The sequence below is a fragment of the Paroedura picta genome, chromosome 4 (assembly GCF_049243985.1).
Source record: "Paroedura picta isolate Pp20150507F chromosome 4, Ppicta_v3.0, whole genome shotgun sequence".
Taxonomy (NCBI): domain Eukaryota; kingdom Metazoa; phylum Chordata; class Lepidosauria; order Squamata; family Gekkonidae; genus Paroedura; species Paroedura picta.
The window spans coordinates 142,526,618-142,551,382 of record NC_135372.1 but is presented as its reverse complement, the minus strand read 5'-3'; the positions used below and the strand labels follow the sequence as shown (position 1 = coordinate 142,551,382).

The 24,765-nt window shown below is 50.0% G+C and overlaps 1 protein-coding gene across 1 annotated transcript in view; it reads left to right on the top strand.

Moving 5' to 3' along the window:
• The first annotated feature begins 624 nt into the window (after positions 1 to 624).
• Positions 625 to 24,765, top strand: part of FNDC11 (fibronectin type III domain containing 11) — a 417,259-nt gene continuing 393,118 nt past the window's right edge. The window contains exon 1 of the mRNA XM_077336361.1: positions 625 to 636. The gene's annotated coding sequence lies outside the window, so the exon portion shown is untranslated. The remainder of the gene's footprint in view (positions 637 to 24,765) is intronic.

Below are 24,765 nucleotides of genomic sequence, written 5' to 3'. Positions count from 1 at the left end.
GCAGCTAGAGGGTGTACTGCCACTTTCAGGTTTCTTGAGCCTGGGGGATCCAGAGGGGCAGATAAGACTTCATTTAGCATTATAGAAGAAGAAGAGTTGGTACTATGCTGCTTTTCTCTACTCGAAGGAGTCTCAAAGTGGCTTACAGTCGCCTTCCCTTTCCTCTCCCCACAACAGACACCCTGTGAGGGAGGGGACGCTGAGAGAGCCCTGAGATTACTGAAGAAGAACAGTTGGGTCTTATATGCCGCTTTTCTCTACCCGAAGGAGTCTCAAAGTGGCTTACAGTCGCCTTCCCTTTCCTCTCCCCACAACAGACACCCTGTGAGGTGGGTGAGTCTGAGAGAGCCCTGATATTACTGCTCGGTCAGAACAGTTTTATCAGTGCCATGGCGAGTGCCATGGTCTCGCTGACCCCTTTTCTGGCATGCCTGCCAAGCTGAGGCCCTGCCACTGAGCTACAGACCCACTTTAGGGCTTTCCAGGGTCTCAGCCAGAGGTCTTTCCCATCACCTACTGCTGGTCCTTTGGACTGGAGATGCTGGGGATTGAACCTGGGACCTTCTGCCTGCCAAGCTGAGGCCCTGCCACTGAGCTACAGACCCACTTTAGGGCTTTCCAGGGTCTCAGCCAGAGGTCTTTCCCATCACCTACTGCTGGTCCTTTGGACTGGAGATGCTGGGGATTGAACCTGGGACCTTCTGCCTGCCAAGCAGAGGCTCTGCCACCAACCTACGTCCCCTTCCCAGTGAGTCAATTGCTGTCAACCATATGAAGCACGATCTGACTTATGGAACCCAAAGAATGAAAGTCCTCCAAAAGACATTGAGAATTAAGTCAAAATAATCTATGGTGAGAATCGTCTCCAGGCAACTGAGCAAGAGAAACGATACTCCTTCCCAGCCCCAACTGCCAGGTAGTGGTATATATGGAAGCACGCAGGCTAATAAAAGATACTGGGATGGGAGCCGTTGTGAATTTATTTGGAAGTGTTGCTGTGATGTTTATAAGCATCTGAGGTAGGGGCATGGAGCAAAGCCAAAAGGAGAACTTGGCTGTTGTGGATCCCCATGCAACAGCCTTGTTCAGGTCTTGATAACCTTCATGGCGTCTGTCTGCCTCCAGTTGGATCTCCCTCTATCCTAGCATATTTGTCTTTTCTGGTGACTCTCGTCTTCTCATGCTGGGACCAAGTACAGTGACCTTGGTTGAGTCCTTGCAGCTTCCAGGAGAGTTCAGGCTTGATTTAGAATCCTAGAATCATAGAGTTGGAAGAGACTTCCTGGGTCATCTAGTCCAACACCCTGCAGAATGCAGGAACTTCACAACTACCTGCCCACCCACAGTGACTCCAATTCCATGCCCGATGATGCCCTCCCCTCCAAATTATTCAGAATCCCTGGCCAGTCTGGCCTGGAAGAAATACACCTCCTTACTCAAAAACCTAGAGACCCAGCTTGGTGTAGTGGTTAGGAGTGCGGACTTCTAATCTGGTGAACCGGGTTAGATTCTGCACTCTTCCACATGCAGCCAGTTGGGTGATCGAGCACTGATAGAGCTGTTCTGACCTAACAGTTCTGTCAGAGCTCTCTCAGTCTCACTCACCTCACAAGGTGTCTGTTGTGGGAAGAGGAAGGGGAGGTGATTGGAAGCCACTTTGAGATTCCTTCGGGTAGAGAAAAGCAGCATATAAGAACAAACTCTTCTTCTTCAGTAATATCAGGGCTCTCTCAGCCTCCCCTCCCTCACAGGGTGTCTGTTGTGGGGAGAGGAAAGGGAAGGCGATTGGAAGCCGCCTTGAGACTCCTTCAGGTAGAGAAAAGCGGTATATAAGAACCAGCTCTTCTCTTCTTACCCCAAAGTGGTGATTGGCATTTCCCCGGGCATGCAAGAAAGGGCCACAAGAGCCCAGCACTGACACAGTCCCTTCTGCCCACCCCCTCACAACCTGCCTAAGTGCACAGAACTGGCACATCTGTTGCAACATGCAAACATTTTAATGGGGAATATTCAGTGTTTGGAAGCAGAAGACGGTGTGAAGATAAAGATTTGCGAGTTCGTTTCCCAGCAGGGGAAAGTGAAATCTGAGCGGGGAGATTCACAGCAAAGCATCCAAGCCCTCTCCAAATACGGTTCCACGACTTGGGTGCGCAACACGCTGGCTTATTAGCGCAGATGTGCAGTGCGCGTCGTTCAGGCATGCACGCTAACTGCGAGCGATTGTTCTCAAAATATACCAGAGCTGTTACTCAAAACAGTCTGGCCACGAATGGTGCGTCTTTCTCAAACAAAACATTGTGATTCAGGGATGAAAAAGGGAAAGGAGGAAGAATCCCAGCTGTGCCAGATGTTCTTTTCCTGGTTGGTTGACAATACCAGCTAAGGGACTGAGGCTCAAAATTGACGTTGTCCCCCCCTCCCTTTTTTTTACCAGACGATCTTGGTGATCAGTGGGAACGGAGAGTAGCTTTAGCACCATCTGCACTGGATGTTTGCCAAAATTTGGAGCTCTTGCTTGAGTTGGTCCATGGTCCCTTTAATTAAGTATCCTCCTTCACAAAGATTTAGGTATGTAGCCATGTTGGGCTGAAGCAGCAGGGGAAAAGTCCGACTTTACTTTCCCCCCGTGATATCCTGGAGTGGATATAACCCTCGATATTTGAAAAATCGGCATGAGTAAAGGTGCAGCTCTCTGTTTCCCCCAAAATAACTTGTTGCTGCCTCGTGGCTCCAATGCTGTAACAAGGAAGTCTGTCCCTGATTGGCTGGGTTCCAGTTCAAAGAATTCCTAGTTCCTGGTTGCAAGATTTTTTTTTTTTTTTTAAGGTTTAAGGTGACTGTGCTCCACAATCCACACTTCTCGCAGCAGAGATTTGCCTCATTCTGTGGGTGGCTGCTGCTGTCTCGTCTCCGCTTGTCTCGGCTCCCCAGCCTGAATGCCTGACCCCCCACCCCCACCGCGCCTGCCTGCCCACCCACTTGCAGATTAATCCCCTGTGAGGTAGGAGAGGCTGAGCGATCAGCATGGGAGGCAGTTCTTTTAATTCTGGAGGAAGAAATGAGGGGCCCTTGTCTCCGCTTGTCTTAACTCCCCACCCCACCCCACCCCACCCCCATTTCAGTATTGTAGCTAACAAGTACAGTGTACCTACTCTTCAAGAATTAAACATGAAAACTTCTTAAGCCCTCTGCCCAGTATTAAGTATAAACTGGAAGGGGGAGGGGAGGAGAAAGCACTACTACAAGAAGTGCAAATGAGACAAGAAGATCACAGAGAGGGCCTCCTTCCTGCCCCCTTGCAGAATGTCTAGGCATTAACTGTGGTCTCTATGGTCCTTCCTGTTGGTCTTTTAAAATATGGTTAAGACCCTTCTCTTAGCACAGTCCTTGGGCTAAGGAAAATTTTTATTATTTCTTTCTCATATGGCCCGTGTCGTGTAACCAGGAGACACAAGGATTGTCCGTCAGCCAATCGAGGGATGTTCAGAGGTATTTTGCCATGGCCTGCCTCTGTGTTATGACCCCTAGTGGTCCTTGGAGGAACGGCCACCCAAATCCCCGGAGGTCTCCCATCCGAATACTAAGCGGGGTCAGCCCTAGCTTCCAAGGTCTGATGGGATTGGGCTGCCAGTTTGGTGTAGTGGTTAGGAGTGCGGACTTCTAATCTGGCATGCCAGGTTCGATTCTGCGCTCCCCCACATGCAGCCAGCTGGGTGACCTTGGGCTCGCCACAGCACTGATAAAACTGTTCTGACCGAGCAGTGATATCAGGGCTCTCTCAGCCTCACCCACCCCACAGGGTGTCTGTTGTGGGGAGAGGAATGGGAAGGCAATTGGAAGCCACTTTGAGACTCCTTCGGGTAGAGAAAGGCGGCATCTAAGTACCAACTCTTCTTCTTCTTCAGTAATCTCAGGGCTCTCTCAGCCTCACCTCCCTCACAGGGTGTCTGTTGTGGGGAGAGGAAAGGGAAGGCGATTGGAAGCCGCTTTGAGCCTCCTTCGGATAGGGAAAAGCAGCATCTAAGAACCAACTCTTCTTCTTCTTCAGTAATCTCAGGGCTCTCTCCAGTTTCCACCCCCCCCCCCCCAATCTCCAGGAATATCCCAACACAGATTTGGCAACCCTGTACAGAAGGCAGACACCTCTGTTTCCTGCTTGCTAAGATTATACGAGTCCATTTAAAAAAAACCCTCTTTTATGCACATTGTAACAAAGCTACGATTTCCATGTTAGAAATAACTGAAGTCTCTATAAATTAAGATCAGGTGCGAGCTGAATTTCCATTGTTTTCAGTTTTTATGGAATCAACGCATCCATCTGTGCAAAAGAGCAATTTGTTTTCAAGGCCGTTTGGTATGGATGATGAACTGTTCCTGAGCCAGAGAAAAACTTGAGGGAGGGGGATCACAGGTCAACACGGAGGAGAAGCCAGATCAAAGTCAGTAACTGTACAATCCATTAGAAGGTTGCAATCATTTCCTTAAAACACCACTCCATCACTGGTTGGCCCTTGTGTGAGACAGGAGGCTGGACTAGATGGACCCACCCTCGACTGACCCAACTGGGATCTGATGTTCTTTTGAAGGCCTCGGCCTCTCTGCCCTGTTGTTGGCCCTCCAGAGGAACTGGCTGGCCCCTGTGTGAGATGGGAGGCTGGACTGGAGGGACCCCTGGTCTGACCCAGCAGGGCTCTCCTGATGTTCTTAGGAAGGCCTCGGCCTCTCTGCCCTGTGGCTGGCCCTGCAGAGGAACTGGCTGGCCCCTGAGTGAGACGGGAGGCTGGACTGGAGGGACCCCTGGTCTGACCCAGCAGGGCTCTCCTGATGTCCTTAGGAAGGCCTCGGTCTCTCTGCCCTGTGGCTGGCCCTCCAGAGGAACTGGCTGGCCCCTGAGTGAGACAGGAGGCTGGACTGGATGGACCCCTGGTCTGACCCGACAGGGCTCTTCTGATGTTTGTATGAAGGCCTCACCCTCTCTGCCCTGTTCTTGGCCCTCCAGAGTAACTGGCTGGCCACTGTGTGAGACGGGAGGTTGGACTGGATGGACCCCTGGTCTGATCCAGCAGGGCTCCTCTGATGTTCTTAGGAAGGCCTCGGCCTCTCTGCCCTGTTGCTGGCCCTGCAGAGGAACTGGTTGGCCACTGTGTGAGACAGGAGGCTAGACTAGAAGGACCACTGGTCTAATCCAACTAGGATCTTCTGATGTTTTTATGAAAGCTTCAGCCACTCTTCCTTGTGTTTGGCCCTCCAGAGGAACTAATTGTCCACTCACAGTGTGAGACAGACCTGGCAGGGAAGGAGAACTGCCCAAGGTCACCCAGCGAGTAGGTATGTGAACCTTGATCTCCCAGATCCTTGTCCAACACCCCCATCACATGGACTGTCCCTCTGTTCCTCAGCCTCAGCATCCCAAAATCAGGGATGCAACATCTACCGTAAAAGACTTGCACATGTCAAAACAGCCTCCGGGGCTGAACATCTCGTCTCCTCCGCTGTCCTTAAATGTGTGACAGGTACACAGGCGTCCTGCCATCCGTCTAGTTCCGCACCGCAGGACAAGGATTCGGCTCTCGAAAAAGAAAATGAGAAAAGGGCACAGCTCCAGCAGCTCTGCCCGCCCCAAGGTGAGCCACTTCCCTGAACTTTTGATATTTGCAGGTAGGAACGAAAGTGTGTTAAGTCTTAGTTGCAGAACTGAAGTTCCTCGCGATGCCCTTTCCCCTCCTTAATCTCTCCCCCTCTCATTCCCTTTTTCGCTCACAGAATCAGAGCCAAGAAGACAAGTGCTGGAGCTCGGGTTGTCACCCTCCAGGGGGGTCCTGGAGATCTCCTAGAATTTCAAGTCCAATTCCTCTGGAGGAAAAGGATCGATTCGGCTGCGTTTTATTCACAGAGGTCCTTCCGTCCCCCAAACTCTGCCTCTCCCGAGGTTTCACCCTCCAGGAATTTCCTAGCACAGAATTGGGAACCTGACCAGAATTGGGAACTTGACCGTTCTCACCCTGCTCACCCACCTCTGAAGCTTGCTCTCCTTGCAATATTATTTGATAGAATTGGTGCCCTGTACACTCAGCGTGGTGTCCTGGTTAAGAGTGGCAGCTTCTAATCTGGAGAGCTGAGTTTGATTCCCACCTCCTCCCCATGCAGCCAGAAGGGTGACCTTGGGCCAGTCACAGTTCTCTTAGGACTGTTCTTGCAGAGCTGTCAGGGCTCTCTCTGCTCCACTGACCTCACAGGGTGTCTGTTGCAGGGAGAGGAAGGGGAGGCGATTGGAAGCCACTTTGAGACATATGAAGTCTGTTGAGTGATGTTGGGCTAGTTACAGTTCTTTCTTTCTTTCTTTCTTTCTTTCTTTCTTTCTTTCTTTCTTTCTTTCTTTCTTTCTTTCTTTCTTTCTTTCTTTCTTTCTTTCTTTCTTCCTTCCTTCCTTCCTTCCTTCCTTCCTTCCTTCCTTCCTTCCTTCCTTCCTTATTTATTTTTGGATGGAAAGGGGTTTTAATGATTTCAGGAGAATATGCATGAATGAGACAGGAGGCTGGACTAGATGGACCCGTGGTCTGACCCAGCAGGGCTCCTCTGATGTCCTTAGGAAGGCCTCGGCCTCTCTGCCCTGTTGCTGGCCCTCCAGAGGAACTGGCTGGCCCCTGAGTGAGACAGGATGCTGGTCCAGGTGGACCCCTGGTCTGACCCAGCAGGGCTCTCCTGATGTCCTTAGGAAGGCCTCGGCCTCTCTGCCCTGTTGCTGGCCCTGCAGAGGAACTGGTTGGCCACTGTGTGAGACAGGAGGCTGGACTGGATGGACCTCTGGTCTGATCCAACAGGGCCCTTCTGATGTTCTTATAACACATTTTGCTTGATTAACATGTATATGCCGTGTGTGTGGGGAGGACAGCAAATGCATGACATGGAGGATACTGTTGCCAGGATACTGTTGCCAGGGTCAGTTCTTGGTTTCCAAGGTACAAAAGAGAAGAATGGAAGGGGCGGGGCTGGTCATTATGGAGGGCTGACCTGAAATCCACTTGCAAAGGTTTCATGACCCAATTTTGGGTCCCAACCCACAGCTTGGGAAAAACTGGCATTATTGTTCTTTTGTTTTATCACCCTTTTGCTTTACCCTGGTGTAATCAGAAATGACATCACTGCATGGTGGTGCACTCTAGGAATCACCTAAAACCCTGTGGTTAAAAACCATAGACTTTGGGGTGAATCCTAGATTGTCCTATGACTCGGTGACATTGCTTCTGGTTACTCTATTGAAAGTCGCAGTTTTTCACCCGCCATCTTCTTGAGCAGGGGTAAGAGGTCAAGGAGGAGGCAACCGAAAGGGAGTAGCTTGGCCAGCCTTTATCTAATGGCCAACTTCGAACACAGTACATCCATCTGCCCCATGGCAATATCTGCAGCATCCATATGATAAACAACAAGACCTGCAAGCTGCAGCAGGCTGTACTTCGTATAAAACCCCAAATGCACCTGGTGTAAGGGCACGAACAGTGGCTGCCACCCCACATCTGTCTCTGATCATCCTTGCATGTTGTTTGGTACCTCTTCCCAGCAGGTGTTGGCAGAGCTTAAATATGTAAAGGGGATGGAACATCAGACTGTTCGAAATAATAAAATAGTTTTATGATGAAGAGAAACAAACATTGTGTAGAAAGAGGAGAGAGAGCCTTACAATCCGACTGTCTAACTGTTGTTCTGCATTCGCGCAGTCTGTTCTGGAGGCAAGCAGAGAGGAAGTGAGCTCAAAAGGAGCAGGAAGTCACCAATAAGCCAATCAGGACACTGGAGAAGAGGATTTGAAATATACAGGGAAGTTCCTAATCTTATACTAACTACACATCTCCTCTGATGCCCTCTGTAGGATATTCTCTGTAAGCTCCTGAATCATGCACATTTCAGATCCTGCATATTCCAAGAAGAAGCAGAAGAAAAGCAAACAGCTGCTTTAGAAACCAGTGAGGTGGGGGAGAATCACTGACGGCTCACAAAGGAGAACGGATGAATTTATGGAGGACAAGTCTCTGTGGCTGATAACTGTGACAGCTTAGTGCAGGGGTGGCCAAACGGTGGCTCTCCAGATGTCCATGGACTATAATTCCCATGAGCCCCTGCAGCAGGAGCTCGTGGGAATTGTAGTCCACGGACATCTGGAGAGCCACCGTTTGGCCACCCCTGGCTTAGTGCAACCTCCATGTTGAAGCTCTCTAGCACAATTTGATGCCACCCTTTGTCCAAGAAGTTGGGTCAACATACATGCTTCTCTGTTCCCTGTTTCCCCCCACAAGGAGAACTGTGAGGCAGCTTAGGCTGAGAGTGACCGAACGGCCAATAATCTTGGTTATTGAAACAGGCCTATTGATTCTGTCCCTCGGTCTAGGGCAGCCCCCTCTCCCCATTTCTGAAACTGTAGGCATTTTTGGAATTGCCACAGAGCAATTTGGGCACGGGCCCAAAATGGTGGCCACAGGAGGCGGAGCCAGCCACAAAATGGCGCCCATAGCTTCTTTTATATTTCCCCGTGAGCTGCCCCCCCCCCCATCCCTTTTTCAAGAGTTTAGCCTGGAGAGGAGACGACTGAGAGAGAATTTGATAACCATCTTCAAGTATTTAAAAGGCTGCCAGGTAGAGGATGGAGCAGAGTTTTTCTCTCTTTCCCCAGAGAGACGGACCGGAACCCATGGGATGAAATTAATGCAAAGGAAATTCTGTCTCAGAAGACGTTCCTGACTGTTAGAGCGGTTCCTCAGTGGAACAGGCTTCCTCGGGAGGTGGTGGGTTCTCCATCTTTGGAGATTTTTAAACAGAGGCTGGAGAGCCATCTGACGGAGAGGCTGATTCTGTGAAGGCTCAAGGGGGTGCAGGTGACAGTGGGTGAGCGATAGGGTTGTGAGTGTCCTGCACAGTGCAGGGGGTTGGACTAGATGACCCAGGAGGTCCCTTCCAACTCTGTGATTCTATGATTCTAAGAGGATCAACTGAAGACTGAACGGGCTGAAGTTTCCAGACATCCGTCAAGGCCTAGGAGCACAGGCGACGACAATAAAAGGCCTGAACGGCAGGTGCAGGGTCTGAATTTGACAGGAAGGGTCGAAGATCCCTACGCTGGGCAGAATTAGCAGAAAGTGCTCCAGGCCATCCTCGTCGCTTCAGGGAACGAAGGATTCTGCTGCGTCTCGGCTCGTGAGCTGCTCAAAGCTCTCCACTCTTCTTGTATCCAAAGGCCTCTTCCTTGTTTCGACTCACAGCTGGCTGCCAACATCCCGCATCCTGGACACTTCTCCTGAAGCCAAAAGGAGTTCACGAGCCAAATTTCCAACATGGGGAGAGATTAAAAATCGAGGGGAGGGAGGAAAAGAGGAGGACCGGGGGCATGGAAGGATGAGGGATGTTTGATTCGCTGAGCTCATGTTGCTCTTTCGTTGGCTCAGTGTGGATGTTTACAGATGTAGGCAGCTTCGTTTACATGTCACAGAGATATAAGGATGCTGTAGTAGGTGAGAACATCTTGACTAATCATCAAGTCTGCAGATGACACCAAATTGGGAGGACTGGCAAATACTCCGGAAGATAGAGACAGAGTTCAACGAGATCTGAACACAATGGAAAAATGGGCAAATGAGAACAAGATGCAATTTAATAAAGATAAGTGTAAAGTTCTGCATCTGGGTCAGAAAAATGAAAAGCATGCCTACTGGATGGGGGATACGCTTCTAGGTAACACTGTGTGTGAACGAGACCTTGGGGTACTTGTGGATTGTAAACTAAACATGAGCAGGCAGTGTGATGCAGCGGTAAAAAAGGCAAATGCCATTTTGGGCTGTATCAACAGGGGCATCACATCAAAATCACAAGATGTCATAGTCCCATTGTATATGGCACTGGTCAGACCACACCTGGAGTACTGTGTGCAATTCTGGAGGCCTCACTTCAAGAAGGACATAGATAAAACTGAAAGGGTACAGAGGAGAGCAATGAGGATGATCTGGGGCCAAGGGACCAAGCCCTATGAAGATAGGTTGAGGGACTTGGGAATGTTCAGCCTGGAGAAAAGGAGGTTGAGAGGGGACATGATAGCCCTCTTTAAGTATTTGAAAGGTTGTCACTTGGAGGAGGGCAGGAGGCTGTTCCCATTGGCTGCAGAGGAGAGGACACGCATTAATGGGTTTAAACTACAAGTACAACGATATAGGCTAGTTATCAGGAAAAAAAATTTCACAGTCAGAGTAGTTCAGCAGTGGAATAGGCTGCTTAAGGAGGTGGTGAGCTCCCCCTCACTGGCAGTCTTCAAGCAAAGGTTGGATACACACTTTTCTTGGATGCTTTAGGATGCTTAGGGCTGATCCTGCGTTGAGCAGGGGGTTGGACTAGATGGCCTCTATGGCCCCTTCCAACTCTATGATTCTATGATTCTATGACCTGCAGGGAGGGATCAATGGCTGTCGCAAATGATGGTTGCCAACTCCCATTTGGGTCATTCCTGGAGATTTTGGGGAGGTGGAGCCTAGAAAGTGTGGGGTTTCTAGCGGGGAGGGACCTCCTAGAGGGAGCAACGAAGGCAGATGATTTTTGCTGTCTGGAAGTCTCCACGCTCAGCCCCAAAGTGCCTAGGGAGGGGAAAGTGTTGCCAGCAGAACGGATCTGTTGGATCAAGTCAATAGGCAGGACTTCTCTCCAGCAAGAAATGGCAGGGAGGAGCAACAAGCTCCCAAGGACTGGGGAGATGGAAGACACAACAGACAGCAATTTGAGATAAAAGGACAAAGGAGTCACCTCAGGAAAGATGGTTGCAGCTTCAAGGCATGGTTGGGCCCCCTGGCCAGAATGGTTTTCATTGGGGGATAGACTGCTGGAATACGCCAGCTCTTGTCAGAATCATGGAATCCTAGAGTTTGATGATTTGTTCTAAAATTTTGCCAGCAATAGACGTCAAGCTGATGGGTTGATAGTTACCCAGATCTCTCTTTTTCCCCTTCTTGAAATTGGGGCAACATTTGGTCTTTGGTTGAGGCCAGGTTGAGTTCCCTCCAGAACCAAGAATTGTTGCCATCCCGGAGAATTGTTTGTCATCGCTGGATTACGTTGTTATTTGTTTTTTTTAAGGGTTTTATGTTTTTATGTATTGGGGTTTTCTATTGTAACCCGCCGCGAGTTGTTTCTGAGAGTGGCAGTTAAGAAATACGAAGAAATAATAATTTAGTAGCGTTCCCTTGCTCCGGCTAACTGAGGGCCTGAGTCGGGTCAGGCCTGGTATCCCCACCGACCAGGCCCGATTTCATCAGGAAGCAGGAATTAGCCCCACGTGCAAACAAGTGGTGATCAGGGGCAAATCCCTCATGCGGAAGCAGTCCTGGGCAGTCTGGTAATCGCGGAAGATCCCCAGGTGCCCCCTAGGGGTTGTGCTGGATTGGTCTGGTCTCAGTGGTTAGCTTTTGAAGAACAGATGAAGGTAGAAAAGGGGAGAACACAGAGAGTGTGAGAGAGAGAGAGCAAGTGAGGGCACAGGTGTTAGGAAAGGGCATATCTAGCAATTCTGGGCTACTATATTAGGATTTTGGTATGCAGCTCTTGCTTATCTTTCCGACTGCCTATCCCTGGAATAGCAGCTTTCAAATTTGCAGCTCCAGTCTGAATATTCATTTACTCTTCATGAATATTCAAACTTGCCAGTGCAGTTAAACCTTCACTGTTTGAATTAGAATATATTTTCTTTCTTTTTTTCTTTCTTTTTTTTTTAGGGATGCAGGCCTATCCGAATTAGAATTAAATTGCGCTCAGTGAATTAAAATTAACAAGAGTTGATAATGTATTGCTTTCGCTAATTAATTTTAATGAGTGTACACTGATCACAAGGAGTACTTTGACAGAACCCAAAAAGGAAACAGGAAGGAACTCCATTGTGACACCTGGCCTATGAATCGTGTTCTTAAGGAGGTGTTGAATTATTGGGGATGGGTTTTTTTTTTTAATAACGCCGTGCTCAGAATATACAGCCATAAAGTCTGCTGCATCAACCTGACTGATTTGAGTTCCAGAGCTGCCAGCTTCCAGGTGAAGCCTGGAGATCTCCTGGAATTGCAACTGACACCCAGGCTGCAGAGATCTTCTGACTTGAAGAAGATGGGAGCTTTGTAGTGTGGAGTCTGTGGCCATATGACCTGCTGAGGTCCCAGTCCTCATCAAATCCAGTTCTCCTTAAGCTTCACCCCCAAATCACCTGGAATTTTTCAACCTGGATTTCAGGTGTAATTTCCACCATGGGGCAAAGGAGGAGGAGAAAGAAGGTGGAGGAGGAAGAGGGAGGAAGAGGAGGAGGAGGAGGAGGAGGAGGAGGAGGAAAAGAAGTATTGTGACTTTTGGACTGGACTTGATCCTAGGTCCCTCCAGAAAATTAGAGCTGCAGAGTAACAGAGTGTTTTCAAAGTATGTCGTTATTAGATCCAGATGCACATCACTTTGACATTTAAAAGAGAGAATCTTTACTGGGAAAGATTATTTACAAAAAAGATATTAATCTGCTTCAGTCTCCTTACTGAAGCAGAGTAAAAAAGCTTAAAAGTTACAAAGAAACCACATTGCAAGGCTCTATGGCTGGCTCAGGCAGACTACATGCAGATGGAGAGCTGAGAGCCTTATTGGCTGCTGCTCCTTGCTTCACGCACAGATCTTCACTTCCTGAAGAAAGAGGAAGTATGTGGGAGCCCACCTTTAAAAAAGAAACCTCTAGGACATGTGCTTGGGAGTTTTCCATTGCAACCTCACCTGTGACCACTCACTGTGAGCACACAAGTACAGCTCAGCTGTTTAAGCAGGTTAAGAACAGCCCTTCAAGGTTGATTTCACCCAATTACTTGCTGATTACAAGTCCAACAGAAAGGAGGAAGAATAAAGGAACTAATTGTTGTGCAGTGTTGTGATATCACTACATGTACACAGCTTGCCATCCAAGAGGAGCAGGATATAAATGTTTCAATTAAATATGGAAATGTTTCAAATCTCCTGCACAAGAATGATCTCACTTCAGCCTTCCTAGATCTGTGACCCAAGGAGCATGGGAGCAACCAAGCTACAAGCACAGGACAGGAACTCTTGTAATACCATAGTCATGTGACAGGAAGAGAGTGGAAACCAGTTATAGGCAACTCACCAAGAGAGTTTGGAGCAAGGAACGCAGACGTGTGCGGAAAGGGTAGCCAACTTATGTCAACCCCATAGGGCAGGGTTGGACAAACTGTGGATCCCCAGATAGTCATGGACTAAAATTCCCATGAGCCCAGCCAAGATGGTAATTGTGGTCTATGGACATCTGGAGAACCACAGAGAACATGCTGTTGGCAAGGGCTCGTGGGAATTGTAGTCCATGGACATCTGGAGAGCCACAGGGAGCATGCTGTTGGCAAGGGCTTGTGGGAATTGTAGTCCATGGACATCTGGAGAGCCACAGAGAACATGCTGTTGGCAAGGGCTCATGGGAATTGTAGTCCATGGACATCGGGAGAGCCACAATTGGCCCACCCAGCCACAGGGTTTTCATAGAAAGTGATTAAGCAGAAGTGCCTTGCCCTGCATTCATCCTTAAGAATATAAGAGAAGCCATGTTGGATTATGCCAATGGACCATCCAGCCCAAAGCGCTGTGATGCACAGGGGCATCATGAGGTCCACCATCAGGGCCAGAACTCTGAAAGTCCCCCCACCAACTCTTGCCTCCCAAACACCAAGAACAGAGAACAGACATGCAGAAAGAGCATGTTTTTCTTTTTAATATTTCTCCCCAGGACTATCACTCTCTCCTCCAGTTTGGTCTCAGTTTTCACTTAGGTTGCCAGGTCTCCCCTGACCAACAGTGTGTGTCTAAAGGCAGTGGTAGGGTTGCCACTCCAGATTGGGAACCTCTTGAAGATGTGGGGTGGAGCTGGGGGAGGACAGGGATCCCAGTGGGGTACAATGCCACAGTTCCCACCCTTCAAAGCATCCATGTTCTCCAGGGGAACTGATCTCTGTAGTCTGAAAATGAGCTGCAATTCCAAGGGGATCCCCAGGTCCCCGCTGGAGTCTGGCATCCCTGTTCCACAGAGTGGCCATATTGGCTTGAAGTAGAAGAGCTAGAGCTAGCTACATTGCTACATTGTTTAAGAGCAGTAGATTCTAATCTGGAGAGCTAGATTTGATTCTGAGCTCCTCCACATGCAGCCAGCCAGGTCACCTTGGGCCAATCACAGTTCTCTGAGAGCTGTTCTCACAGGACCATTCTGTCAGAGCTCAGCTACCTCACAGGGTGTCTATTGTGGGGAGAGGAAGGGAAGGCGATTGTAAGCTACATGGTCTGGAACTCCCTTTGTATAAACGTGGCTCCCACTCTCATCCTGCTTCTTCTGCTTCAGTGTGCACTTTGCAGAAGCAAGCAAGTAACAGCCATTTAGGCTTGCTGCTCTCAGCATCTGCTCATGTATGGGCATGTAGTCTGCTTGAAGCCCAGCTATAGAGGCTTGCAATGTATTTGTTTGTAACTGTTTTTTAAGCATTTGTGCACTGCTTCAGGAAGGAGACTGAAGCAGATGCATCAGATATATATTTGAAAGTAATCTTTCCCAGTACTGTGAGTCTGGACCGTTGCCTCATCCACAAAGATATCTAAGTACTGAATACTTTCAAGATGCTCTGTTACTCTGCAGCTCTGTTTCTCTGGAGGGACTCAGGACCAAGCCAAGTCCAAATTCATGATGCTTTATGTAAACCGCCCTGAGCCTATGGGAGGGTGGTATAGACATTCAAGAAATAAATAAAATTATAGTCCCAACATGAATCGCATTGGTAGTTTAGCTTTTAGCATTTGCTTCCGTTCATTTATGTGATTTGTGCTCTGCATCTAAGATCGCTCATATTTGTCTGTTAAATTGTTTCTTGGCTGTCTTTTCCCCCCGAGGAAGTGAACTCAAGGTGGCTCACATTCACAGTCTGTGTAAACAGTGCGGACAATAAAAACAGCAGAATCAAATTCAATATTTGCTCAATAACAATTAAAGGGCTGGCAGTCTGAAATCAACCGCGGATGACTGATGGCTATCCACGAATGGCTCGTAGGTCGATGAATTGTTTATGAATTTGGGAGAAGACGTAGGAGCTCGATGCTGGAAAATGCCTGGGAATTCAGGAGTGGGGTCTAGGGAGGGTGGGGCTTGGGGAAGAAGGGACCCCAATGGGACGGAATTTGGGACTGTTCAGCCTGGAGAAAAGGAGCTTGGAGGGTGGGACGGTAGCTCTTTTTAAGTATATGAAAGGTTGTCACTTGGAGGAGGACAAGGAGCAGTTCCTGTTGGCAGCAGTGGAGAGGACCTGCAGGAATGGGTTTAAACTATGTGTGGAATGGTGCAGGCTAGAAACCAGGGGGGGAAATCACAGTCCAAGTAGTTCAGCAGTGGGATGGACTGCCTGAGGAGGTGGGGAGCTCCCCCTCCCTGGCCGTCTTCAAGCAGCGACCAGACAGATCCTTCTCCTGGATGCTTGAGGCTGATCCTGCACTGAGCAGGGGGTGGGACTGGATGGCCTCTATGGCCCCTTCCCACTCTAGGATTCTAGGAGTCTAGTTCAGCCATGGAAGGGGCTGCCTCAGGAGGTGGGGAGCTCCCCCTCACTGGCCGTCTTCAAGCAGCGGCTGGACAGATCCTTCTCCCGGATGCTTGAGGTTGATCCTGCCCAAAGCAGGGGGCAGGACTAGATGGCTTCCGTGGCCCCTTCCCACTCTAGGATTCTGGAAAGACTCTTGGATCAGGCTCCAGGGAGGGCGGTGTATAAATGTAATTAACAAACAAACAAACAATGTTACAATCTACATTCTTTACTATTGTTTGCCTCTCTTGGGATTTTCTCAAGGTTCGTTACCGTGTGGCCAATCTGTTTGCTCTTGTGTCCCATCTGGAGGCTGGCAATAGAACATAGTGGGAACATTTTCATCCCAGAGAAACTCTCAGAAAAAACCTGGATCTGGTCACATTTGTGGCCTCCATCAAATCATTAAAGGTGCCCTGCTGGCTCCAATCAGTGAGGGTCCATCTGGTTCAGCCTCTTGTTTCAACCAGTGGCCACCCAGTTCCTCTGGAAGGCCAACAACAGGGCAGAGAGGCCGAGGCCTTCCAAGGAGCACCAGAAGAGCCCTGCTGGGTCAGACCATGGAGGGTCCATCTAGTCCAGCATCCTGTCCAACAAGAGGGCAGAGAGGCTGGGGCCTTCCTAAGAGCCTCAGAAGAGCCCTGCTGGATCAGACCAGTGATCCATCTAGCCCAGCATCCTGTCTCACACAGTGGCCAACCAATTCCTCCCTGTTTGCCTCCTGAACAGAAAGAATGACTGCAGAACAGGGCAGTTAGGCAGTTAGGCATCTCTCTCTCTCCCCCCTCCCCTATACAAATTTGTTTCTCATCATAATAAAACGACTTTATTGTTTGGAGCAGCCCTAGCGCTTTGCCCCTCTTTGCATATTCAGACTCTGCCCACGCAGAATCTGAGGAAGTCAGGATGGAAAATGTCAACGTGAGCAAATCAAACGTCTCCTCTTTTCTTTTAAAGACGCTCGCAAAAAGGCAAAGCAGGCATCGCAATTTGTCAGAGATGCAGACCAGAAAATCAAATAAGCAGAGTTCTATAAAGCGTGGTTGTACCAAGCCCTTCCTCAAAGAAAAGCAGCGCGGCAGAGCAGATCGGGCTTGGGAAGGAGCCATCTAGACCCGTTTTGACGGGGTCTGCGGATGACGGGGACTAGGTTTTAATTAAACAGAAACAATGAGTGAAATCCTCTTCTGCGCTCGTGTCTCTATTGATCTCTCTTACATTCCATTTGTTTAAAAAAAAACCCATTCTCCCCCCCCCCCCACCCTCCTTTGCTTTTCGGTGATTTGTTGCAAGTTTTGATGAAAGAGGATAACCAGGTTTGGGGATTTAGGGTTGTCATAGGAACAGTTTCCTGACAGTAACTCCGTGGTTCCCAGTAGACGCTTTCTCTCCTTTCTCGTTCTACATTGGTGATTTCACGGGAGGGGGAGAGACCTGATCGTCCCCCGTACAAAAGAATTGTTTCTCTCCACTCCACCCCCGGCCCCGTCAACACAGCCGGCGTGATTTTAAAAACCGTTTCTCGGGAAAAGTCAAGTAGCAGCCTGGCTTGATTTTCTTTTGTTTCGTGCAAGAACGTTTATGGCTGCCAATGGGTCAGGGGGCTGCGCATGGCCGAGCTTCCGTCTCGGGAACCGGGAAGTTCACGCCGTGCAGCCGTCAGCAGAAATGTCGCACCACATTTCCCTTGCAAAATGTTACGAGGAGGGAGGAGGAGGAGGAAACGGGGGCCGCATGGTTCTGGAGTTGCCTGGAAACAGCAGGTGGCAGAGCAGAGATGCCCGTGGGGCATCAAATGGAGGGTGATTTGTGTCACGCGCTCTGGTCAAGCTGGAAACAAACCTCGGTTTGTACAGGGAGTCTGCCTCCCCACGGTTTGCTCTTCCTGACTGCCTGGGCTGGGACTCGGAGGTTGCCCTCCTACTACTGGCCACAAGGGGCAGTGCTGATCAACAAAACGTGGTTGGGGAGTTCAGACATGGCACAATCCCCTACAAGGTCTTGTGATGTCATCATTCGGGCCCCGCCTCTTCCTATCACGTGGCTCCGATGTCACGTGAAATTCCTGTCGTGTGCTTGCAGCTCTGCCGATCCCAGATCTGGAAAAGATGGAGACCCTTCAGGGGTAGTCAAACTGCGGCCCTCCAGATGTCCATGGACTACAATTCCCAGAAGACCCTGCCAGCATTCGCTGGCAGGGGCTTCTGGGAACTGTAGTCCAATGGACATCTGGAGGGCTGTAGTTTGACTACCCCTGCTTTAGAATGTGTGTGTGTAAAGGGGGGTGGGATTCACAACCCTGTGCCTTTGGCTGCCAACCCCCAGGTAGCACCTGGAGAGTAGCTGCTATTGAGTTCCAGGCAGCCAAGATCAGTTCCCCCAGAGGTAAGGGGTGCCTCCTCTCCATAACCCCCCCTCATCAAGCTCAACCCCCAAAATTTCCAGGTATTTCCCACCCCGGAGCTCGCAGACCTACCTGTACAAGCAACTTCTGGGAAATCCAGAATTGGTGGCTGGGGATTTTCAGGAGGAAAGGATATTACTTCTGGTTAATGCTCTCAGAAACCCCCCTAGGAATTTCTAAATGGTAAAGACCATAGAGACCAGGGGAAATCCCTAGAGCGTCATCCATGAAGCCATCTTGCCACTTTCCCCTCCTACTCAAATGATCAAGGGTGGGGGGGGTTGAGGGGGTGGGTTTGTGTGCATAAACACTGCAAGGATTTTGCTGCAAAGAATGAGCTGGATGAGGGGGTGGAAGGCCTCCTCATTAAATCTGCAGATGACACCAAACTGGGAGGAGCAGCGAACACCTCGGAAGATAGAGGTAGAATTCAACAAGATCTGAACATGCTGGAAAAGCGGGTGAATGAGAACGAGATGCAATTCAATAAGGAGACGTGCGGAGTTCTACATCTGGATCACGATAATGAGAAGCAGGCAGACTGGGTGGGAGAGACTCTTCTGAATGAGATCTTGGGGCCCTTGTGGACTGTCAGCTAAATAGGAGCAGACTGTGTGATGCGGTGGGAAAGAAGGCAAAGGCTGTCTGGAGCTGGATCAACAGAGGCATCGCATCAAAATTACAAGTAGTCCTAGTTCCACTGGATACCACGTTGGTCAGATCCTACCTGGAGTCCTGTGGGCAGTTCTGGAGGCCTCACTTCAAGAAGGACGTGGGCAAAACGGAGAGGGAGCAGAGGAGAGTGACGAGGAGGATCCAGGGCCTGGGGACCAAGCCCTTTAAGGAAAGGCCGAGGGACTTGGGGATGTTCAACCTGGAGAAGAGGAGGTTGAGAAGGACAAGATGGCTCTCTTGAAGTGTCTGAAAGGTTGTCACTTGGAGGAGGGCAGGGAAAGGTTCCTGTCGGCAGCGGAGGAGAGGACTCACAGGAATGGGTTTAAACTATGTGTAGAATGGTATCAGGAAATAATTTTTCACCAGGAAAATAGTTCAGCAGTAGAATGGAGGTGGAGAGCTCCCCCTCATTGGCAGTCTTCAAGCAAAGGTTGGATACACACTTTTCTTGGGTGCTTTAGGATGCTTAGGGCTGATCCTGTGTTGAGCAGGGGGTTGGACTAGATGGCCTGCATGGCCCCTTCCCACTCTAGGATTCTAGGAGTCTAGTTCAGCAGGGGAAGGGGCTGCCTAAGGAGGTGGGGAGCTCCCCCTCACTGTCTGTCTTCAAGCAGCGGCTGGACAGATCCTTCTCCTGGATGCTGGAGGCTGAACCTGCATTGAGCAGGGGGTGGGACTAGATGGCCTTCATGGCCCCTTCCCCCTCTAGGATTCTAGGAGTCTAGTTCAGCAGTGGAAGGGGCTGCCTAAGGAGGTGGGGAGCTCCCTCTCACTGGCCGTCTTCAAACAGCGGCTGGACAGATCCTTCTCCTGGATGCTTGAGGGACTCGATGGCCTGCGTGGCCCCTTCCCACTCTAGGATCCTAGGGTATCTAAAAAGCCATCTTAAATGCCTCATAGCATAGTATGCACCCCCATATAAAAGACACCCATCTCTGCTGGGTTGTACAGCCTTGTGCTGATTCAGCGGCACGTGTGAATGAGTCTGAAGTGACTTATAATTGGAGCCTGTTTGCCAGCTGGATCAGCTTCTATTTACTGTCAGGAAGGCGTTTGAGCAGCAGAGGCTTACAGGGCAGGGGGGGGAGCGCTTGCTCTTGCTTCCTTTCACCATATGCAGACCCGTCAAACTTTCCCACACTCAGCTGCCATCTTCGGTGCATCGCTGGGATTTTGTCCACGAGACACAACCACCTTGCAAGCAGACCCACCTGTTTGATGGGTGATGCTCTGAGAAAAGACACCAGGCCAGGAAACCAGGATTGTCCCCTCTGAAAGTCGTGGCTAGAGAAACTGGGGGGTCTCCCAGCATTCTGATTTGCTTTGACCCATTTCACTGCCGGAGAGATGGCTGCAAATTCCACAGCATCCGATGCGGCCCATTCCCCCATGGGCCATTTTTCCAAACTAAAGTGCTGTTGTCAGCGGACTCGCCAGAGAAATAATGCCTTTCCTCCCCAGAGGTTAGAAAGCAGGTGAAAGGGAAACAGATGGAGCCGTAGCTGGGAGGGGGGAGGGGGGAGGGGAGGTTAAGCTCTCAGTTCCCTCCCCCCTTTCAACTAGCTACTAAGAGACTGAAATTTGCAGTTCTCTACAAATGCATTTTAGCAATCCGCTTGGGAAAATATTTGCAGGGACACTGGGGGGAGGGAGGACAGAACCGTTAAGTGTCAAGTCAAATCCACCCTTAAAAATGTCTCTAGCTGTTGTTGTTTTTATATGCTTATAAATAAAAAAAGGCTCCCTCAGTGGAGATGGAAGGCCAGCAGATTTTTCCTTGAACAGATATTGCTAGATTTTTTAATGACTGGGGGCTACCACAAGGATGTAAGGGAAGCCGTGTTGGATCAGACCAATGGCCCATCCAGTCTAACACTCTGTGTCACGCAGTGGCCAAAACTCAGGGGCCACCGGGAGGTTCACCAGCAGGGCCAGAACTCCAGGAGTCCTCCCACTGTGCCCCCCCCCCAAACACCCAGGATACTGAACATCACTACCCCAGACATAAGAACATCAGGGAAGCCATGTTGGGTCAACCCAATGGTCCCTCCAGTGCAACATTCTGGGTCACACAGTGGCCAAAGCCCAGGAGCCCTTAGGAGGTTCACCAGCAGGGCCAGAACTCCGGAAGACCTCCCATTGGTGCCCCCCAAACATCAAGGATACAGAGCATCATTACCCCAGACATTAGAACACAAGAAAAGCCATGTTGGATCAGGCTAACGACCTCTCCAGTCCAACACTCTGTCTCTCACAGTGGCCAAAACCCAGGGGCCATCAAGAGGTCCACCAGCAGGGCCAGAACTCCAGAAGACCTCCCACTGTGGTCACCCAAGCACCAAGAAGTCAGAGCATCCCTGCCCCAGACATAGGAGGAGCCATGTTAGATCAGGCCAGTGGCCCCTCCAGTCCAACCCTCTGTGTCACACAGTGGCCAAAACTGTGAGCCACCAGGAGGTCCACCAACGGGGCCAGAACTCCAGAGGCTCTCCCACTGTTCTCTCCCCAAGCACCAAGAAGAGAGAGCATCCCTGCCCTAGACAGAATGCTCCATCTGTGCCATGTGGCTAATAGCTACTTATTGGCTTCTGCTCCCCATGTGTATCCAGTCCCTTCTTCAAGCTGTCCGTGCTTGTACCCACCACCACTTCCTCTGGCCGTGAAGTCCACATGTGAATTACCATTTTGGACACAGCACCACCCCATGGAATTGCATGGAAGGTTGAATGAAGCAGATGGTTGGTTGGAATATTGGGGGAGCCAAAGTCTAGAGTCTCAGGACCATCAAGCGATGACTCCCAGATTCCTGGCTTGGGACGCGATGGCCAGTTGCGTCCTGGCCAAGGTGGGTAGGCGTACTTCCTGAACTGCTCCGTCGTGCAGTCCCTTTAAACTTTAAAGGGAGTGCAGTCGCTTCAAGTTGTAAAGGGACCGCACAAGACAGCCCCAAACAGCTGCATGTCAGGAGCACCTCCCCACCCACCCAGCTGCATTTGGGGCTTTCCGCAAAGCCCGTTGAAAGGAAATAGTTTAGAAGGCCATGAGCCACGGACCTTCGCTTCCTGAAACAGCCTCCTGGTTCGGTTCAGTGAATATTTTGGTTCCTGGTTTTGCTGCGAACCACAAACTGGGCTGCATTTCTCAGCCTGTGCCTGTCCCTGTTCCTTCCTTGAGGTGCGATCAGAGTCCTCATCCTGGCTGGTTTGTCTCGAAAACCTCCAGCCTGGGTTGACTCTGTCATTATGTAAAGGAAACCCGTTATTTTCACGCTGGTTTTGTCTTCCGAATGTTTCCTGCTGAAAAATTAATGCCGCTCCGAACATTATTTCTACATGGATGCTTAGAAGTGGCGTAGATACGGCGATATGGTTGCTGTGAGTCGGGTTGAGGGTAGCAGATGTTCAAAATAAATAAATAATAGGGTCACACAATGGGGCAAGAATACGGGAACACGGTCCCAAAGCAACGAATGAGTTGGGAACCACCAGCATGCAGGAGGGACATTCTGCTGCAAAGATGCCCTGTGAATCGCTCCTCCAGAAGATGGTTTGCTGTATTCGTCAGGGCGTTGAACAAGGATGTGGGAGTCTTGACTTGAATGTCAACTTAATTAATTAGATAGATGGATGGATAGATGATAGAGATGGGTGGGTTGGATGGATGGATGGATGGAAAAAGAGAGGGGGGATGTGTGGGAAGACGGGTAGGTGGGTAGGTAGGTAGGTAGGTAGGTAGGTAGGTAGGTAGGTAGGTAGGTAGATAGATAGATAGATAGATAGATAGATAGATAGATAGATAGATAGATAGATAGATAGATAGATAGATAGATAGAGGGTGGGTTTGGGTGGGTGGGTGGTTAGATAGGTAAAGAGAGAGAGAGAGGTGGGATGGATGGATGGATGGATGGATGGACAGGGTGGGTGGTTGGATGGATGGATGGATGGATGGGTGAGTGGGTGGGTGGGTGGGTGGAATTATAGAGAGAGAGACAGAGGTGGGATGGATGGACGGATGGATGGATGGATGGACAGACAGACAGACAGAGACGGGCGGGCGGGCGGGCAAGCAGATGGATGGATGGATGGATGGATGGATGGATGGATGGATGGATGGATGGATGGAGAGAGAGAGAGATGGGTGGCTGGGTGGGTGGGGATGGGTGGATGGATGCATAGATGGATAAATAAACTCTGCCATCCTAGTTTCTGGGTTACCTGGGGCCACACGTTCTCAGCTCTTTTCTGGCCACCATTCAGGGATGAGAGGGTTAGGGTTGCCAGATCCAGCTCAGGAAACTCCTGGAGATTTGGGGTTGGCTGAGAGAGCTCTCGTGGAACTGCTGTCAGAACAGCTCTAACAGGATTGTGACTAGCCCAAGGTCTCCCGGCTGGCTGCACAGGGAGGACTGGGAAATCAAACCGGGCTTTCCAGATCTGAGGCTGCTGCTCTTAACCACAAGAAAACGCTGGCGCCAAACAGTGGGACTGGCTTCGGAGTAAATGTAATTAGCATCAGGTTGTCAAAAGGTTTGGAAATCCTGTATTCGATTTGTTTTGTTGGAGAAGGGATATGTTTTGCTTGTTAGGCAACAGAAGCAGAAAGGTTGAAGCGTAACACGGGGGAAGAGAACAAAGCCCAATTTGATGCTCCCATGGTGTGCTGGTAAGATTGGGAAACGGGCGAGTTGGTTATGCTGGTAAAAGAAAACAGGGGGGTACAATCAACCATTTATTTCTCCCTCCCTCCCTCCCTCCCTCCCTCCTTCCTTCCTTCCTTCCTTCCTCCCTCCCTGTGAGGCGGGTGAGGCTGAGGGAACCCTGATATTACTGAAGAAGAAGAAGAAGAGTTGGTTCTTATATGCCGCTTTTCCCTACTCAAAGGAGGCTCAAAGCGGCTTACAGTCGCCTTCCCTTTCCTCTCCCCACAACAGACACCCTGTGAGGGAGGGGAGGCTGAGAGAGCCCTGAGATTACTGAAGAAGTTGGTTTTTATATGCCGCTTTTCTCTACCCAAAGGAGTCTCAAAGCGGATTACAGCCTTCCCATTTCTCTCCCCACAACAGACACCCTGTGAGGGAGGTGAGGCTGAGAGAACCCTGATATCACTGCTCGGTAAGAACAGCTTTATCAGGGCTGTGACTAGCCCAAGGTCTCCCAGCTGGCTGCATGTGGGGGAGCACAGAATCGAACCCAGCATGCCAGATTAGAAGTCCGCACTCCTAACCACTACACCAAACTGGCTCTCATGAAAAGCACAGGCAACTCCATTGAGTTTACTCCCAAGTAAACGCGCCTCAGATCCAGCCTCCTTCAGTCTGCTTGTAGAGCACTCGTGCGGCGGTGTTTGTAGCAAACCGACTTGGGTCTGACCTCATAAGCCTCCGATTTTATCACAGACGGGGGTCCTTCAACCAGGGAGGAGCGGGGAAATTTAATGTTTTCATAATCCGATTTCCACAACTCTCCCAAGAAGGTTTTTCTAACAGCCAGCAGTGCTTAAAAAAAGAAAAAGAAATCTGAAATCGCTTTTTGTTAAACAACACTTGTGGGAGCCCAGATCCTTGCAGGGCTGAAGAAAGAACGATTTGGGTAAATATATACAAGATATTTTCTGGCGGTTATTGCTGCTCCTCGGGGCCTTTCCCCCCCATGACTTTGTTTTATGCACCATAACTGCACCGGGTTCTCGTTTACGGCCTCGCATCCAGACACCGTCCTCAAGGTGGTGATTTTTCCCATTTCCCCCATTGCTCAAAGCATGTGCGCGGCTTCTGGGGGAGCGCGCATGGTGCGGCTCTGGGCCTCCGACGTGGATTGCTAATCGGCTGGGATGATAAGGTTGCTGTCCTATCAGCAGAATCTAATTACCAGAGAGGGTCTCTGGGGAGCTGCCAGTCGTGCCTGGCCTTTGAAACGTGATACCCCTCCGAATTTGGAGCCTGATGGTAGACTGTGCTGGGAGTGGGGAGAGAGAGAGAGAAAGAGACAGAAGTTGGCTGAAGGTGAAGCATACCTGAGTGGGAGCGGTCTGGTGCAGAATTAGAAGAGCTGGTGTGTGTGTTTTAATACCCTGCTT